This window comes from Rhincodon typus, chromosome 23 (assembly GCF_021869965.1).
Source record: "Rhincodon typus isolate 14 chromosome 23, sRhiTyp1.1, whole genome shotgun sequence".
Lineage (NCBI taxonomy): Eukaryota > Metazoa > Chordata > Chondrichthyes > Orectolobiformes > Rhincodontidae > Rhincodon > Rhincodon typus.
Genome location: NC_063354.1, coordinates 8,759,763 through 8,776,481, shown reverse-complemented (window position 1 = coordinate 8,776,481; position 16,719 = coordinate 8,759,763). Strand labels below are relative to the sequence as shown.

General features: G+C 40.1%; 1 protein-coding gene across 1 annotated transcript in view; it reads right to left on the bottom strand.

Annotated features, from left to right (window-relative positions):
• The window catches only part of LOC109920629 (serine/threonine-protein kinase LMTK1-like), a 118,776-nt gene extending 102,726 nt beyond the window's left edge, over window positions 1–16,050 (bottom strand). Inside the window, exon 1 of the mRNA XM_048611095.1 lies at window positions 16,012–16,050. The gene's annotated coding sequence lies outside the window, so the exon portion shown is untranslated. The remainder of the gene's footprint in view (window positions 1–16,011) is intronic.
• Between the last annotated feature and the right edge of the window lie 669 nt (window positions 16,051–16,719).

Sequence of the window (16,719 nt, the reverse complement as noted above, 5' to 3'; positions counted from 1 at the left end):
CAACCTCTCCCCTTGCTTGAGGTGTGGTGACCCTCAGGTTAAACCACTACCAGTTGTCTCTCTCTAATGAAAGAGTGGCCCTTTGGGACTATGGTAACTTTACTTACTGTTGAATAACAGGGGAAAAATAACTGGGCAAGTGGCAACACTAAGAAAAGGACATATTCTGTTCTAGATTCTTCCTCCTTCAATGGTTTCCACATAAACTTGGCAGTGGGAGCTTCTGTGCTGCTGACTGCTCAACTCCAGTTGAGTGGTCAATATAAACCACATTAAACAAAGCAACTAAGGTGCATATGGGGGATTCTTTTCAACACTTTTATATTATGATGGACAATCTTTGGTCATAATGGGAAGTGGGTCATTAGCACTGCCTGTTTCTCTCCAGTTTATTTAGAGTCATAGAATCAAAGAGTACAGGAACAGACCCTTCAGTCCAACCAGTCCATGCTGACCATAACCCCAAATTAAATTAGTTCCACCTGCCTGCACCTCCAAACATTTCTTATTTATGTACTTATCCAAGTGTCTTTTAAACATTGTAACTGTACCCGCACCAACCACTTCCTCTGGAAGTTCATTACAAGCACAAACCATTTGCTGTGTAAAAAGGTTGCCCCTCATGTATCTTTTACATCTTTCTCCTCTCACTTGAAAAATATGCTCCCCAGTCTTGAAATCCACCACCCTAGGAAAAGACACCTGGCATTCACTTTATCTACAGCCCTCGTGATTTTATAAACCTTGATAAGGTCAGCCCTCAACCTCCTACGCTGCCTTTCCAGCCTTTCCTTATAACTCAAACCCTTCATTCCTGGAAACATCCTGGTAAATATTTTCTGAGCCCTCCTCAGTTTAATAATATCCTTACAACAACAGGACGACCAGGACTGGACACAGTATTCCGGAAGAGGCCTCACCAATGTCCTGTACAACCTCAACAAGAGATCCCAAGTCCTTTACTCAAAGGTCTGAGCATTTCGGGCAAGTGCAATAAAATGCCTTCTTAGTCACCCAGTCTACCTGTGACTGTCTACATTCATGCGGGTGTCAAGTAACTTTACTGACTGGAGGTCACTGAAAGAAAAATAGCCTGCTCGTTGCTTGGCAGGAAAAGAACTGAAAAATGTAGCCATTAAACAAACCTTCCTTCCTCCAGGGAAGTGCCTGAGCTTCACTTCCTGTTTCCTGTGGCAGTACATTCTTGTGACATTTCAACAACCTCTTGGAGGATTTGACCCACCGCTGCATCCCCTCCCCCACCCACTCCAAACGCCAAGGGAAAAGACAGCTTTTGAAGCAGCAATAGCGTCCCCTTGGCAGCGCATTCTGATTGGCTGTTAAACAGATGGAGATTAAGATCATACACCCTCCCACCTCCCCACATTGCCCATGGTATGTGGTCATGTTCCCCGTGTAAACATTAACAACATCTGGTCATGAACAGCACTGAAGCTAGGCCAGAAGCTGATTTGTGTCCAAGGTCCACACATACACAGCAGACTGATGAGCAGCAACTCAGCTGATATTCCCCTCCTTAGTTCAGAGGTGCTAAGGTCAATTGTAACAGCAGCTGAGATCAGCTCACTCAGCCTAGACCAGTGATCAAATCTGGAAGCATCTGGCCTGAATAATTAATTTCTCACAGGAAATAGCAGAAAAAAACAGCCGTTAGCTGATTATGAACACAACTTTCCTGCCGAATTAAGCATCTATTTTATTTGCAGAGGTAAAAAAACCATGCAAATTGACTTTTACCTAGTTTTAGGTTTATAGTTAAATTTGCCCCACTGTTGTAAACATTTTCTTTCCTGTTTCCACCATCCACAATCTGGGGCTCAATGTTAATCAGCATTAATCTCTCCTCTCTTGGCATATGTCACTGAATATGAATGAGATAGTTAATAAAGAACAGAGGATTGCTGATTTGCACAAGCCTCTGGTGTCTGCGCACCTGATTCATTCATTTCATTTTCACTGGCAATGTCCCGCAGTGATACACAAACCACTGACTGCCTATTGTCTATAAGAATGAGGACCTTGCCCCACAGCAATGGGAGCAAAGACTGACAGCCCAGCTCCCAGTGACGAGATGCACATCACCAGGCACAATCTACAGAAGATGTTTCCAGTTAGTCCATGGTAGCAACAAATTTGTGCCTGGAATAGAGAAAACTGCTACCTAAGCCATTCCAGCCACCTGGTAATTTCCTCAACTCTCCCATGGTGACCACCTCCCCAGCCATCAAAGCACCTCATCTCTGCCTGTGCCCCAATCTCCTCTTTAAAACCTACCTCTCCTTGTCGCTCAGTGTCAATTTTGCTTGGTCATGCTTCTCCGAAGTGCCTTGGGAATGGTTTAATATGTCAAATGCACTGTACAAATGCAGGTTGTTTTTGTTTGTTATTGGCACATACAAGGGACATGTAATGCTGAAAAACAATGGGAACATGTGGCTTTAAATATGGAATGCAGCACACAATCCTGTCAGATGGATCCACAGTGACATAAACATATGTTCCTTAATAAATAAAGATAATCCTGGCAATCTGAGGATCGTTTTGCATAATACTCGCTGCAAATGAGCCTGAAGGTTTGTTTCATGTGCAATTTGTGCTGCTTTTAAAGCCCCATCATGATATTTTATGAGTGACTCCACTGTGTGTAAAATCAAGCTGAATAATTTGCAGAGTTTTCATGACAATTTCTATGCAGCAAAGTATTAAAACCAAATACCCAACAGTTATAAACATTGCGGATTGTGAAATACCTCGGATTATGAAATACCTGCTGCTATGTATGACCAAATTACAAGCACAGTCAGTCATTCAATGAGATTTACACAAGATCCACAGTGATAGAATATACAGTGGGAAAAATGAGCTTCTTTAGAGTACGCTAGCTTGAGCTGGGACAATGACAAATGACGGAAGCCTTTGTAGATCACTGAAAATGACGGCAATGCTTGATTAACCAATTCTGCCATCAACAAATTATATGCGCTTTCAATATTGTTAGTTAGCTGAGGGTTTCTCAGTTTTAGTGAACTTATCAGCAATGCAATGTTAGCGTTATACTATTGAAGGTGAAACAAAATGAAGCAAATCATTTTCGTGTTTAAGGACATGCAGAACCACACGACTGCAGCAGAGTCAAGGTTCAGAGTTGGCGTGAGCTGGATTTTTCACCAGGTCAGCGTTAACATGTGGGGGTTAGCAATTTTACCATAGTGACTATTTTCACTGCAGGCCACCACCCACGTCAAAAGGAAAACTTTTCATTTATGTAGTGCCTTTCACCATCTCAAGCTGTTCCAAAGCATTTTACAGCCGATGGAATACTTCTGAAGTGCAACCATGGATGCAGTATCGGAAATCTAGCATCCCAATTTGTGAGAAACAAACAAAACCAGAAATTGCTGGAGAAACTCAGGGCTGTTTGGGCACAGGGTCACTGGACTCAAAATGTTAACTGTGCTTTCTCTCCACAGATGCTGCCAGACCTGCTGAGTTTCACTATGAATTTCTGTTTTTGTTTGTTTCAGATCTCAAGCATTCACAGTTCTTTATTTTACTTCAGCCAATTTGTGAGTTTGACAAAGATTTTTTTTTTAATTTGATGCTTAAGGGATAAATATTGTTCAGACCAGTCACTTGTGCAGGCAAGTCAGTGTTTACTGACTCCCAACACAGATAAATTGGGAGCATTGACAGTAGAAAAGGCTCCTGGCTTTAAAGCCACTAACCAAATCCAAAAAAATGAAACAATGGTTGACATAAAGGAGCAATCAACCAGTGCTGTGGTTTCTCTTCATAAAATGGACAAACTAAAGAAAAAGGAAGGGGTAAAAATTGGCCAGAACTCTCTTAATCTTCTGCAAGATAACACATTGGGATCCTTTTCATCTATTTGAGAAGTCACTGGTTTAATGTCTCATTCCAAAGGCAGCAACTCCAATAGTGTAGCACTTCCTCCGGATTGGACCAAAGTATCAGTTTAGATTTTGTGGGAGTTCTTAGGAAGGGTCACCGGACCTGAAACGTTAATTGTGATTTTTTTCTTCACAGATGCTGGCAGACCTGCTGAGCTTTTCCAGCAATTTCCGTTTTTGTTCTAGATTTTGTGGGAGTTGGACTCAGGGACCTTCAGACACAATGGCATGCATGCTGCACAATGTAATTTTAAGTATAAAAGGAAAGACAAAATGCATGGGGTAGCCATTCATTTTTATTGCCTATCTTTATGTCTTTTAAGGTAACTGCTGAATGCCAGCTATGTGTATCTTGGTCCAATGGCTCTTTTGTCCCTCGACAATTATGCTTGGTCTCAATCTAGTGTGTGTACGTTGTACCTTTTAGTGACATGTTAAAATAAAAAGCATCTATGTGCAGTTTCTGTGAACCTTTTCCACTCTCAATACCTGGGCACATATTTATAATGAGCAAGTCAGCTTCTCATTCTGTAACTGTGCCTTCCTTCCATGGAAGTGCAACAGTGCCACCAATGGCATGGGGGTTTCATTGCAGAATGACAACTTCACATTGGTCCATCCCTGCGGCTAATGACCCTTATAACACTGACTTGGTAACAGGAGTCAATTGTATGATTTTCAATGGAGATTTCATTGTAGTTGAGCACCCTGTTTTAATTCTTCTCTCTGCTGCTCACTACTTTCAAGGATAGGGTGGAGGAAGGGGCAGGGTGGGATGCTCTTCAGAGGGTCAGAGCAGACTCGATGGGCCAAATGGCCTCTTTCCGTATTGGAAGGATTCTATGATCTGCAAACACTCTAGAAGTATGACTTGTTTTAAAAGAAGCAGCTTAAGCAGACCTTGAAATTGTGTCACTGAAACAGCTTTCCACATGCAAGAGCTGACACAGCAACTTTAACAAATATAAAGCACCAGTCAATTAAATTCCGCACTCCACAATCATTACAGATAGCTTCTAATTAACCTGCTTAGAGATGTTATGATACAATACTGGAGGCACATAGGATGTGAACCCAGGCCTCATGGCTCAGAGGTAAGGACACTACCCCTTCACAATAATTTGTAATTTGTATTTCACCATCTGCCACTGCAGGATTTGAACCTATGTCCTCAGAACATTAGCCTAGAATCATGGATTACTACATCACTGACACCCCCATGGCCATTAGAACGAGAATAATATATTATCACCACATTATACTGCACCAAACAAAATAAACCAGCAGCCACACAGTCTGTGGTACTCATTTTCAAACCAACACCTGCAATTTAAAAGCATTTAGCTTCTGGTCTTTTTCCCAGTTGTTGCTGCAATTGGATTTAATCATTTATGAAACTATAATGAGACACATTAGTTACTGTACAAGACATAACTGTGGAACTAATCATTCCCATTTAATAGAACTTCAATATTCGCTGTTGTAACGATGGTTTCGTTTTGGTGAAGTGTTTGCATGCTTATTCCGTTATAATTGCATTTGTAAAATAATGGAGCTTGTCTGTAGATCGGGAATTAACTTATTTATCAGTTTAAGCTCTAGATTGTTTTTTTCAGTACTTTGCTTTTGTTAAAAGATTCTTGCCTTACGACATGAAAATAATTTTACTGGCTGAGGTATTGATGTCCCTTTCCCACTAGTTTTGGTAATATTTAGCAAAACAATCAATATACTCAGAACTGCAGACAAAAATCAATTTTCCCTAACCTCGAAAATATGACTGAAGAGCTTTATATCACAGAACAAACAGAATGCACCCAAATTTTTTGTTTCCATAAAGAGCGAGCCAGGTCATGTTTTGTAATTATGCCTGTTTACATTGTATTGTTTAATCCATCTTAGACTAATAGGCCATCAATATTGTATTCCTCTTACAATGTAGCATTAGCTTGGATTCTGAGGTTTTGTATCCAGAGCATAACAGATTCCTGGTCAAGTCAATTGCAGAGATCCATGCTGTTAACCGCTAATTGTGCATTTAACTGTATTCATGATCCAACACCTAGATCATGGTTTACAGAGGTGTGGTGGTTCCCACCCTCCTATTTGGCTGTGAGATGTGGACTGTCTACAGCAGACATCTTACGGCACTGGAGCAGTGCCACCAACACTGCCTGTGCGAGAACATGCAAATCTGCTGGGAAGCATCCTCGACCAGGCCAACATCCCCAGCATCCAGGCACTGACCGCCCTTGTTTGGCTATTAATGAGATAATAGATTATATTGGTTTAAAATTAGTAAACTACATTTGTGATGTAAGACATGAGATTTAATATTAGTTATTTTGGTATCTTGAATTAGTGGCATATGGGCTTTCTGTCTGATAAGGTTTAATGACTAACTTGTAAATAATTCTGTAGCTGTAGTAATTTCTTTTCAAACAGAATAATAGAGAAAGACTTCCTGGAGAATAATGTTTTTTTTACTTTGGGAGAGTTTACAAATGAACAAAGGAAGTGCTACAGTGCATCAGGCTTTCAGTTAGAAGGTTCTCGAGTCAGTCAGAAGGTTCTGGACTTGATTTTTTTGCACTTGGGAAAACACTAATAGCATGGGGAAAAAAAATTAAATTCAGTTGGCAGTTTTGTACAAGCTGGCTGTGTAAAAACAGTTGCTCCTTGGAAAGAGAGGCTGTTTAGGATTGTTAGGATTGTTAAGATTGTTAAGAAGGGTCCTGACCCGAAACGTCAGCTTTCCTGCTCCTCTGATGCTGCCTGGCCTGCTGTGTTCCTCCAGCTCCACACTGTTAGACCTGTCAAGCTAGTTTTCAGTCTGGGATCTGATTTGTACAGTAATAACATCAACATGGATCCTAATGTTGCAAATATGAAACATTGGTATCTCTTCAGAGAAATCAGGTTAAGTGAAATTGCATGGTTAACAGTACAAGTAAGACGAACAGACTAGAACAACTATAACAGACAACTAGAACTGACTCACTTCTCAAGAATGTCATATATACTCAGTGGGAGAGCTTTACAAAGGCTCCAGAGTAACTTCTATATACAACATCTCCCCAGAAGGTTTTTTTTGTTTGTTAAACTCAACCATTACTTCAATAAGTCTATCCAGTTTACCAGTACCTGATATAGCTGATTTAAATTGGTCTATACATCTGGGTTCAGTGAACATTCTTATGGGGCCAAGACATTTTTGTGCTCGGCATGTGTCTCATTGGTCAGTAGGTGTTATTTTCTGATATGGTTGGAGTTGCTCAACAAATTTCAAAATTTTCAGAGTCAAACATGTTTTCTTGCGCAACAGTCCTGTTGTAGGTTCATGACTCACGCAAGATCTGCAAACTGATAAGCTTTATATCTTAAAGAAACTTTTGATGGACCTTTAATCTTACAGCTGTTCTGTCTGCCCCATCTAACATCAGATCAGAAAGTTGTAACCTTGTCTTTCCATCAAAGACTTTTGTCAGATAACATGCTAACGTCTGGTCCCGTGACAAGTTTGAATCGAGTTGGATATCCATTTATGTAAATGGTCTTATTGAATGGCAGAACAGGCTGAAGGGCTGAGTGGCCTACTCTGGTTCCTTGTATGTGTGTTCATAATGTCTGGTTCCAATGGGTTGTCTATTTCCCCAGCAGGTACATCATCATCTAAGGAAATAAGTTCTGATGAAAGTATGTCAAGTATTTCAAGTGTACCAGTTTACTTGCAAATATAGCAGGCTTTGTTTAAGTATTGCTTCTGGTTTTAGCACGTTTTATGAACATGTCTCGCTTTTGTGCAGAAGTCACATTCTTATGATTGAGAATCTGCTTTTGTTTGTGCGTGTTGTTTTTTATCTATATCTTGGATAATGACCCCTAGCTTCACACTCTTTGCAGTGCTCTGTCGCGTGATAGTTTGGAGTGTTTGTACTTCTGAAGTTGATCAGTTCTGATGGGTTTCTGGAGTAATGTTTTCTTTTTGTAATATTTCTGTGGCTTTTCTGAAACTCAACTGAAAAAGATCAGAGATTATTCAGAAATTCCAACAACAATTCTGTCTCAAATTAGTTCTGGTTACAATTCTCCTTATCCACAAGATTCAGACAGTCTATTAAACTCATTGATGAAGTTGTCAGCAGGTTCTCCTGAATACCATAGTCCTTTCTTGAAATAAGAAAAAAACTGCCGATGCTGGAAATCTGAAACAGAACAGAAATTGCTGGAGGAACTGGGCAGGTATGGCATCATCCAAAGGGAGAAAACAGAGTTAACATTTTGAGTCCAGCGCTCCCTCTTCAGACCCTTCTCCACAGATGCTGCCAGACCTGCTGGGTTTCTCCAACAATTTCTGTTTTTGTTTCTTTTATTGAACGTTGTTGTCTCTATAATGCTATCAAAATCACAGAATTCCTACAGCGTGGAAGCACGCTATCTGGCTCGTCGACTCACACCAGCCCTCTGAAGGGCATTCCCCATCCAGGACCAACACTGTATCCTATCCCTGTAACCCTGCATTGTCCCATGGCTAATGCACATAATCCACACATCCCTGAACATTACGGGCAATTTAGCATGGCGAATCCACCTAGCCTGAACATCTTCAGACTGCGGGAGGAAACTGGAGAACCCGGAGGAAACCTATGCAGACACGGGAAAAATGTTCACAATTTGCATAAACAGTTGCCTAAGGGTAGAATTGAACCTAGGTCCCTGGTGCTGTGAGGCAGCACTGCTAACCACTGAGCCACCAAGTCTCCCAATCATGATGTAGAAGAGCCATCAAATGCTTTCAAAGCATCAAAAGTACTGGTATCAGCTTTAACCTTTTCTCTGTGAATAACATGGTCCCACAGAATAAAGCAGTGTGTTAACTTGTTCTGCTCATTGATTTGGGCTGAAGAATTAAAGAAATTCTCTTGAATTGTTACTTCGATGCCAACCAACCTAATTCTCTGGCTGAAATATCTGTAATGTTGAATCTGCCTGGAGGCATAATAACTTTCTCTGTTTCATTGTCTGAATTAAAATGCTTATTTTAAATGTTGAAAGCTTTTCAAAATGATTTAAATTCTGTATTTTTAGTTTTCTGCCTTTGAGCTTGAATTGTGGTTTCAATTCCATTGCTTCGAAGCTCATTGGCGAATTTCCAATTTTATGATTTTTTTTGAAATTGTAATAACATGCTAATTACTGATAAAGGAAGATGTATCTTCAAAAAAGCTGTAGAATTGCAATGAGTTTTTCCTTTAATAAAGATTTAAGCTTCTTTCTTCAATTTTCTTTCAGAATTTTTCTGTATTTGAAATTGTTAAAAAACTTTTTTCAAACTTTATGTTGTACACCAAAGGTATTCTCTCATCAAAGCTTTGAAAGTTATTTTCAATCGTTTGAATATTATAAAACCTTTAAAGTGCCATTTTTCATCAAGTTAAGATTTTGATTTAAAGACCAAAAGTGGAGGATTGGCGTCATTTCACCCTTCTTCTTGCTGGTTTCTCACTTTTTGGAAAGATAGAGGATTTGTTCCATTTCTGCTTTTCTCCCATCAATTTGTGCCCTTTCTAAACTTAAATGTTGCAGCAATTTTTGCACCTTAAAATATTTTCAGTTGTACAGTAAAAAAAATCACGTCAATTTCAAAACAAGTATTTTCAGTAAAATCTTCTTTTGCCTTAGACTCTTACGTTTTAATCTGTCAAACTATGTTGCCGGCTCAAAGGATTTCTATAAGAAGTGCCTAGATTTTGAAAAGCTTTTGTGCAGCTTGTAATAACAATCTTCATGATGAAAAATGCTTGTTTTAATAAAGATTATGATTTAAGCAATCTTTCAGTCCAGTCCAGAATTTCGATGCAAAAATATATATTTTCACCCATCCATGTAAGGACTCAACTCACTTCTGAGTATGCTGTGTCTGCTTCTCTCTCAGTCCGTGGCTCAGATGTACCTCCTCGAAGCTTCATTCAGCCTCTTTCTGATCTCCGCTCCCTATTCTGTACTTTCATCCCTGTTTCTGGCTAAAGTAAGTTTTTAAAGAAAGGCTTCTGTGCCGACACATCACATCCTGTCCAATCTATCTGCTGCTGCATCTGGAGCTCAATTTTTCCATCCGACTTCTCTTCAAATAACTATGATTCTTGCTCCACTGATTTCCTCATCTAAAGCAGCTCACACAGTGTTGTAAGGGATGTCCTCAGCTGATACCTCATTCTGCAGATAACCTGCCACCAATCCCTTTCGTAATGGGTCATGGGACTCACTAGTATGAAGTGGTGAAGGATTAACCACAGATAAGTATTCAGCAAGAGAGGCGATACTCGAGTGACGAGAAGTGGTTTATTGCATAATAGTTGGATAACAGGTTATATGAGCTTAAAATGGTAAGCTATATTCAGGTAAATTTGCTCTAGTCCTATCAGGCGTAGGGCTGCTCTCTCATTGGAAAGTCTACAAGAAACATGAACAGGAATAGGCCATTCAGCCCCTCAAGCTCTCCATCATTTGATAGGCTCATGGCTGCTCTGACACTCATCCAACTTCATCCTGCCCTTTTCCTGTAACCCTTGATGCCTGACTGATCAGGAATCTCTCTATCGCCCTAAATCCACACAAGGACTTTGCCTCTACAGCTCTCCATGGCAAGGAGTTCCAAGGACTCACAACTCCCTGAAAGAAGAAATTCCTCCTCATCTCAGTCTTAAATTGGCACCCCCTACATTCTGAGACTCTGCACCTTGGTCCTAGACTGTCTCCCACGTGGGGAAACATCCTGTCAGCATTTATCTTGCTAGGGCCATTTCAAAGGGAAGTTACGAGTTAACCACATTGCGACGGGTCCAGAGTCACATGGAGCCAGACAAGGCATGGGAAGCAGATTTCTTTCCTTGAATCACATTAATAAACCCCATGGGTATTTACAACCATCGATAGCTGTCATCGTGGTCACGATTAATAGACAAGCTTTTATATTCCAGATGTATCAATTGAACCTAAATTCCATAGTTATTTTCTACCAAAATGAATCATCATACATTCTCAGTATTAAACTTAATCTGCCACCTCTCTGTCAATTCCACCAACTTGTCAATGTCCTTTCCAAGTCCTACACTCTCTTCCTCACAGTTCACAATGCTTCCAAGTTTCCTGTCATCCACATATTTTGATATTGTGCCCTGTGCACCAAAGTGATGCTGATTAATATATAGTATGAATGAGTAAGGAACACCATGGGGGGCCCTGAATCCTTATTACAGTTATGTTGAGGAACATTGCAGTCAGTTTTTCTTACAGTATATAAAAACTTCAGCCACCAAGGACAAAGTGAAATACCACAACCATCCAGTACTGACAATTATAACACATTATAAATCCAACACATTAAGGTATAACAGGTTAAAAGGACAAACAGCTTGTGGATACCTAACAAGGCACCCTGATATTGACAGCACATTGCCTGAATTATAAGCTTCAATCTACAGGAACTGGAAAATATTGAATGTCAAATCCTTAAATGTAATTTATGAACAGCACTCGACATTCGTTAGAATGACTATTCCGCATAACTCATGTCAGCTGTTTTGGTAAAAGTTTATCATTTGTTTAATGTCATTTTACATAATTTAATTAATGATATGTTCTATTGCTTGACACCACATATGAACAGCTTGAAATAGTGCTTAGAAAAGTAATTTTTCAAATTCTTTGAAAGGTTCTATTCCGTGCAGTAGAATACATTACAAAATCCAGGCACTTCAATACACACACTCACTCACACACACACACACACACACACACACACACATACGCACACACACGCACACACAGACACAGACACACACACAAACACACACACACACACACGCACACACAGACACAGACACACACACACAAACACACAGACACAGACACACACACACAAACACACACACACACACAGACACACACACACACATACGCACACACAGACACAGACACACACACACATACAAACACACACACACACACACATACAAACACACACACAGTTTCACACACAGACAGATAGACACAGAACACACATATACAGACAGGCACACACAGAAACACACACACACAAAGGCACATGCACTCACAGACATACACACAGATACACACACACAACACAGACACGCGCATACACAGCTATAAACACACAGAAACACAGACAAACACACACACAGACACAGATACACCAACACACAACACAGACACACACACCATTTAAGAACTTCTGACGTGTAATCACTCTTGTAATGTGCAGAAGGTGGAAACCAATTTGCACACAGCAAACTCTTACAAACAGTAATGTTTGTAGTGATAATGACCAGATAATCTGATGTTGACTGAGGGATAGGTGTTGGCCAGATTATCAAGTAGATGCACCTCATCACCCTTAGAAATAGGGCCATGAGATCTTTTACAATCACCTGAGATAGCCAATGGAGACATAGTTTCATATCTCATCCACAAGCAGTACAGCACTGCCTTAGTACAATATTGGAGTGCCAGCCTGGATTATTACACTCAAATCCTCATGTGGGACATGATCTCGTAAACTTCTGCTTCAGAGGCAAGACTTTTACCATCTGAACCACAGCTGGCACCATGACATGTTGCCACTCTTGCTGCTTCCTTTGTGCATAAGGAGGATATTCTCTTGCACCAGCAACATTGGTCTATTAGAAAGATCTGCAGTTTTGGGTGAGGTTTGCATTCACTCAAAACTGATTCTCTTGCATAGAGTTAGAATTAGGCCTAAACATATGTCCACGTCTGCATTCTTTCACAGATCACTTAGCAATTTTCCACAAAATGCTGCATGCTACTTAATCGGCTTAACAAACTTTCCAACATTTATAAGAGAAGAATGATTTCTCAGCTGCACGCAAAGTATTAAACAATTGTTATTGCAGGCACATTGTGATTGAATACTTCGTGAAGCCAATGTAACTGCATTCTAAGGAAATGAGACATTTAAAAGCTATGTCTTTATAGTTCATTACTATATACTGAAAATCTGACGAGTGGGGGGAGAAAAAAAGTCTATTTGTGCTCCCATCTGATAAGAAACTAAATTGGTTGTTTTAGACCCTGTTCAACATCACTATCATCTTTGTTTGAAAATAGTGCATCAAATCCCATTATTAACTAATTAAATTTCATCCTGGTAAGTGCTTTACACTGTCTTTAAATGTATTACTGCATTATTAGGTGGTGCCGCTCTTTCTGAAACTACAACAAGCTTTCCTGTTCCTAATGAACTCACTAATGTCATACCCCAATGACATTCTTCACAATTGCTCTACATTCATGCATCACTGAGCTTCAGTTATTAACTAGGCCTCCCTGATCAGAAAGAAAGGCACCAGCACTAATTTACACAGACTTTACAGACAAAAAAGTGCATTGACAGCAGGGTGCCACTAGGATTTTTTTCTTAAAAATGTTGATTTACAGTAAGCGAGCAAATTAAAAGCCAGCTACAGCTGAAGAGAGAAAGGGGAAAGAAATGGAGTCGAAACTTGGTGGAAATATGAAAAGCAGCAACATCTGTTGTCAGCAAAAAACCTCTTGTGAAAAGAACGGTGAGAAAGAGAATTAAAAACAGAAATGGTTGGGGAAACTCAACAACTCTGGCAGTGTCTACAGTTCTGAAGGAGAGTCATACCAGGCTCAAAATGTTAACTCTGTTTTTCTCTCCACAGATGCTGCCAGACTTGCGGAGCTCCTCTGATGCTTTCTGTTTTTCTGCATCTCCAGCATTTTACTTTTATTTGAGATGAATCCTGAGAATGCTTTGTAATGGAATTTTAGAATCGTTACAGTGTGGAAGCAGGCCACTTGGCCCATCATTGACCTGCTGAAAAGGATTCCACCCAGATCTGCCCCCCTACCACATTCCTATAACCCTGCATTTCCCATGGCTAATCTACGTATCCATGGACACCACAGGGCAATTTCCCATAGCCAGTACACCTTACTGGCACATTTTTGGACCATGGGAGGAAACTAGAGTATCCAGAAGAAACCCACAAAGACACAAGGGGAACATACAAACTCCACACAGACATTCACCCGAGGGTGGAATTGAACCCAGACCCCTGGTGTGGTGAGGCAGCAGTACTGACTACCGAGCCACCGTAGACTGTCCTCACTTCTGTAGAAAGAAGCATGTAAGACTATTTCTGGATTGAAGTTGTCAAAGTTTTAGCTTATATTCTCCCTTACCTCATGTCATCTTTTACTTCAAGACCCCTCTCTTCAGTGCAGGATTCCCAATGTGGACCAAAACATTTGTAGTTGCATGTCAAAGCTATTTGGTTTTAAATAGCTGAACAGGATAGAATGATTTTTAAACTTCATTTAGAGAAATGTGGGCATTGCTGGCTAGTCCTTTTTTAATTCCCATTTCTAATTGGCCTGAGGGCAGTTAAGGGTTAACTACATTGCTGTGGGTTTGCAGCCACATGTAGGCCAGGATAGGATGGCAGATTTCCTTCCCTTGAAAGCATTGGTAAACTAGATGGGCTTTCTGACAATCTACAATGGGGCTTGCTTTTTAATTCTAGAGCTTTATTGAATTTGAACGTTGTCATCTTCCATAGTGGGATTCACATTCATGTGCCCAAAACTTTAGCCTGGGGTTCAGGCTAACTAGCCCAGTGACACTTCCCAGCCTTTGAGTTGGACTGTAGGAACCATATTTACTCAATTGAGTTGCTATGTGTTTAAATCATAATTTTTGCAACAGATAGACTTTGTCTTCCAAAACCTGATAGAAATGCCTAGTGTCTGTTGACGTCACCAAACCAACTTACTGTCTGAAGTATAAATTCCAAGAGGAATGAGACACTTTTAATTTTTCTCTGCATAAAATAGCAAGGAAATCAAATTTCGACTTTCAAAAATTTCATCTCAATCCTATAAATAATTCACTTCCACACCATACTGATCCACACAAGGTTTGATATATATAGCAGTGTCAGTTTCTGGCTCAGACATCTCATTTCTCTACTCATGCATTCCCTTTGCTTAATATATGCCCTTTGACTACTTTGAACCAAATTCATCATTGTTCATAACTAATTGATTGCATTTCAGGGTCATCACTTAGTTAGACAGATACTTATCTATTGTAATTTATCTTAATAATGGGGTTCACAAATTCTTTGATCCAGAATAATGGATTATAGAACACTCTCCTGCTGCCACCACCTCCTTTACAATACTGTTTCTGATCATTTGTCAAGGTCAGGAGACAATACATTGGTGGAAAAAACTGGTAGTTAACTATCAATCATCATTAACTGGTGCATTCTCCATGTCAATGCCTCTACCTGTTGACCAATTAGCACTCTCATCCCACACAGTACAAATGCTGCTTTTCTTTACATTGGCATTCTTGTGAATTGTCCTGATGAGTGCAAGGCAAATGGCCTCAATAATAAGGGTCTTTTAAAGGCAATAGTCAAGATTAGCACTACCAAATAACTTTTGCAGTCTCCTTCTCAAGCTCTCCCCTTGCCTGAGGTGTGATGACCCTCAGGTTAAATGGCCACCAGTCCTCTCTCTCTCTCTCTCTCTGAAAAGACAGAGCAGCTCTATGGTCTGGTAGGAATATGGTGACTTTACCTTATACCTTCAATAATATATACCCTGAGTAATAAAATCCTCATTAGGAGATCCACTGATGGTGTGGGGATAAATATGCGGACCAAGATGACACTTAAGTATTCACCAAAAAGAGTTAGAGGAAGGGGTAAGAGACCGGATGTGATTTCTGGATTGAGATAGAAGAACAAAGAGATAGAGCCATTCTCCAAAGTATTACAGGGAATAGTGCAAATTCCTTTCAAACGGCCTAATGGTATTATCACTGGTTTGCTAATCCAGAGACCCAGGCAATGTTCAGGGGACCTGAGTTCAAATCTTGCCATGGCAGATGGTGGAACTTGAATTCAATAAAAATCTGGAATTAAGAGTCCATTGTCGATTGTTGGAAAAGCCCCATCTGGTTCACTAATATCCCTATAGGGAAGGAAAGTGCAATCCTTACCTGGTCTGGCCTACATGTGAGTCCAGACCCACAGCAATGTGACTGACTCATGACTGTCCTCTGGGCAATTAGAGATGGGCAATAAATGTTGCCGAGCCAGTGACGCCCTCATCCCGTGAATGAATAAACAAAAACCCTTTCCTCCTGCTTTGGATGGTAAAGCTGGTTGCCATTCGGCAGCTGGGGCAAACTGTCAGGGGTCCAGCCCTTTACTTCAATTTTTGAATCTTCATTTTAAGTTTTTTCTAACAAATTCTAATGAGTTCATTTTAGCAGAAAATGCACTGAGCAGCTTTCTTCCTTGTTATGAAACCAGACTGGAAAGTAACAGTTGGAAACTGAAAAAAAAAATCCAACATTTCCCCTCAGAGACAGGTCAAGTTAATTCCAATAAACCATACACATGGGGGCAGCAATTCACTTTAAAAGTCCAACTCCACCTCTAACTTAAAACTCCCATTAATAAAAGGCAGGTAAGTGTATGATTGGATTCATTAAGGGTTAACTTCTTGCATCATTTATGAGGCTCTGCATCAGATCGAACACTTCATTAGATAACAGAATAAAATTAACTTCTCCAAGCAGACGCGGTCTTTAACATTCTGCAATGATTATTTTATTCCAGACAGTAGTGCTCTCTGTGTTACGCACCACTTACACAATATTACTGCAGGTTTCATCAAACTTTCACATAATGCTGCATTCTAT